Source organism: Pteropus vampyrus, unplaced genomic scaffold (assembly GCF_000151845.1).
Source record: "Pteropus vampyrus isolate Shadow unplaced genomic scaffold, Pvam_2.0 Scaffold8, whole genome shotgun sequence".
NCBI lineage: Eukaryota > Metazoa > Chordata > Mammalia > Chiroptera > Pteropodidae > Pteropus > Pteropus vampyrus.
In genome coordinates, this window is record NW_011888789.1 from 8,715,973 (window position 1) to 8,719,168 (window position 3,196).

The 3,196-nt window shown below is 38.2% G+C and overlaps 1 pseudogene; it reads right to left on the reverse strand.

Moving 5' to 3' along the window:
- Positions 1-225: 225 nt before the first annotated feature.
- LOC111729237 lies at positions 226-344 on the reverse strand (annotated as a pseudogene).
- Between the last annotated feature and the right edge of the window lie 2,852 nt (positions 345-3,196).

Below are 3,196 nucleotides of genomic sequence, written 5' to 3' on the forward strand. Positions count from 1 at the left end.
GAAAGTTCTGGTTTAGTAGATGGAGCATAGGAGCAAAGAATCTCCTTGTAAAAGCACCTCGAAGTTTCTCATGCACACCGATGTTTGAGAATTGCCAACAATGAGTGAAAGTTCAGCTTTAATTGACACCCTGATGCACAGGACTGCTCTTGGATAAAGGCGTTTAATTCACCGAAGATGAGTACTATTTTATTTTAATTATTTAATTTAATTTTAATTTTTTAAAGCCTACAGCACCCAGTATTCCTAGGTGGTCTCCCATCCAAGTACTAACTAGGCCTGACCCTGCTTAGCTTTTGAAATCAGACGAGATCGGGCGTGTTCAGGGTGGCATGGCCGTAGACATAAGTACTATTTTATACTTGTGAAATAATTTGTGTTATCAAAGTGATGTTTATGTATCTTTACATAAAAGACATTTGGTCTTCAAAAGCGATAAGAAAGGAAATTAATGTATATCAAGCGTTACTACTAGTCAGGTGCTTCGGCCCTGGTTTTGCTGTTGTGACATCATTTTATATACATGCTAGACGTTACCACCATCTTCATTTTACAGAGGGTTTAAGAGACATAGGTGTTTATTATAAACTTTGGGCCCATAATATTTCATTTGTGAGGAGAACGGAAGCTGTCAGTGGTCACAATATTGATGCTCCCTTTCTATGTGATAAAATAAAGCTATTTGTAACTGGGCACATGCACCCAATGACTACATTATCTGGCCTTCCTTGCAGCTAGATGTGGGTATGTGATAAAGTTTAGCTCTTGGTATGCAAAGAGAAGCCATGTGCAGCTTCTACGGGCATCCTTTTGATGTTTTACATTTTATTTTATTAACTTTATCTTTTTTATTGTGGAAAATTTCACATTTTTAGCAAAAGTAGAGAGACCAATAAATCTCTTTGTACTTATTACCCAGCTTTAATAGTTATCGACACTTGGTGAATCATATTCCCCCTCCTCTACCCACGCTCGCCACCCTCCACTGGCCATGAAATGACACTAAAGGAGGAGGCGTGCACCTGTCCTCATCTCTTATTATTTCCTGCCAGCTGGATATGTACATGACAGATGAAACTTGAGTAAATATCTTGCACCATAGGTGGAAGCCACAGGATGAGGATAGCAGACAAAAAGAAAGAAAGATCCCTGAGTTCCTGATGTCTTTATAAAGTCACCCTTACATCTTGGACTATATGCTGCTAGTTTTTTGTGTGTGAGAAAAATAAATTTCTATAAAGGTTAAGCCCCTATTCTATATCCTGTAGCCAAAATTATCTCTGATGTTTATAGTGGGTTAAATAGAAGACCTTGTTGAACCATTCTTACCAAAACAAAGCAACACTAAATCATTCTTGTCCACATTCCTGCCTTAGGAAATTTAATGTCACACAAAAGATTAAATCTTTGATAACTGAGGATGTTCACAGGCTTATAATCATCAATCTGCTCATCAGTGAATACTTTACTGGAGTCAGTATACATAGGCTACAAAATAGACTATGTATTGATTATAATATGACCTTGGAATTGAATTTTGGGCGAATAATTAACATTAGTTAATAAAAGTTGAGGCAGAGACTACTTACTGGTTGTTCTCTATTTTCTGTTTTCTTTTTTCTCCTTTATATTGGGCTCCAAGTTTTCAGCTGGACACATGACCTTGTGGAATAAAGTTTACACTTCTAGCTTTATAGCTAGAGGCCATCAGGTTATGAAGTACTGGAATTAAGAAGAGAAATACATGGCTTAACAGACATGTCCATAGGGGGCGGGTATGCTCTTCCTTTATTTCCTCCTCCCCTTCCTCCTGCCTAGAGTTCACTCGCAGTGAGTGGTACAGGCATTGGGATCACAGTGTAGAAACCATGTGTTGAGAATGTCAAAGCAACCAGATGGAATGAGCCTGGATGGAGAGGCCAACCCAGCTCTGAACAGCTTACCTCTGGACTTCATTTATGAGAGGAAGAAACAAACTTCTATTTGATTTAAGTCATGTTATTTTAGGTGTTTTTATTGCTTGCAGCCACATGTAAGCCAAACTGATTAATATTCTCACACTTTTTTTTCTCTTTAAACACTAAGTATGGCTGCTGTTCTGTTTATTTGAATTTTGTTTAGGTTAGCTGGATTTTTGTTTAATTGAGGCCTGACGCAGTATTTTAAATAGATCCTACCTTGGATGAATAATTTATAATTTATTATAAATATATGTCGAGAAGGCAGTACAAGATATTAATCCTTGGCCTGGGTCTACACAAGAAAGTAGTACTGATGTTAATATATGTACTTGGAATAAACTCCTTCTCATCCATATCCTGTCACTATTAGCTAAAACCTCTTTGTCCCCAAACTTTGTTTTGTGATTCTTTTTGGAGTCTCCAATGTAATTGCAGACATCTCCAGATATTCTGTGAATTGAAAAGTAGATGAGTGGGTTTACTGAATCTCTTTTATTTATTTTGTTCTTCCAGGTCCACGCTCTAACTTTCTTTATCCTACTCCGAGCACTGGAAGGCTGACTCCATATGAAATATATGAATGGGTTCTCAGTCTCCAGTTGGATGAATAGGAGGCACTCACAGGTGATCTGATGGACAGGAAGAGTAAGGTCAGGATACTTATTCTTATGACTTCCTTCCTCCCTTGTCACTACATATTGGTTGCTTCTCTTGATTAAAAGCTTAAAACGCTCAGCTATTGCTGCATTTAAAACTTTCCCCCAACTTAGTGATTTAAAAAACCATTTATTTGGCTCATAATTCTATGGGGTGGAAAATTATACTAGGCACAGTTGGCTAGTTCTGGTCTGGACCTGTGGCTTAGCCAGTTCGTTTTTGAATCTGCAGTCAGTTTTTAGGTTGGCTGGGTACTGGCTGGCCTAAGATGGCCTCGTTTCAAAATTTGGCAGTTGTCAGTGGGAAAACACAGGAGATAGAGACATTTGTGTCTTATTATCCAGCAGTCTAGCTCAAGGTTATTCTCAGGGAAGCTGGACTGGGTTTCAAAAGACCGAGCTAAAACACACCAGGTATCTTGAGGCTTCATCTTTGCTTGAAACGTTCTCATCTTCAATTTTGGTACATTCTATTGGCAAATAAACCAGAAGATCAGCCCATTTTTCAAGAGGTGGGGGAAGTGGACTCTGACTTTCAGTAAAAAGAACTACAAAACTGCAAATGACATGGATATGGAA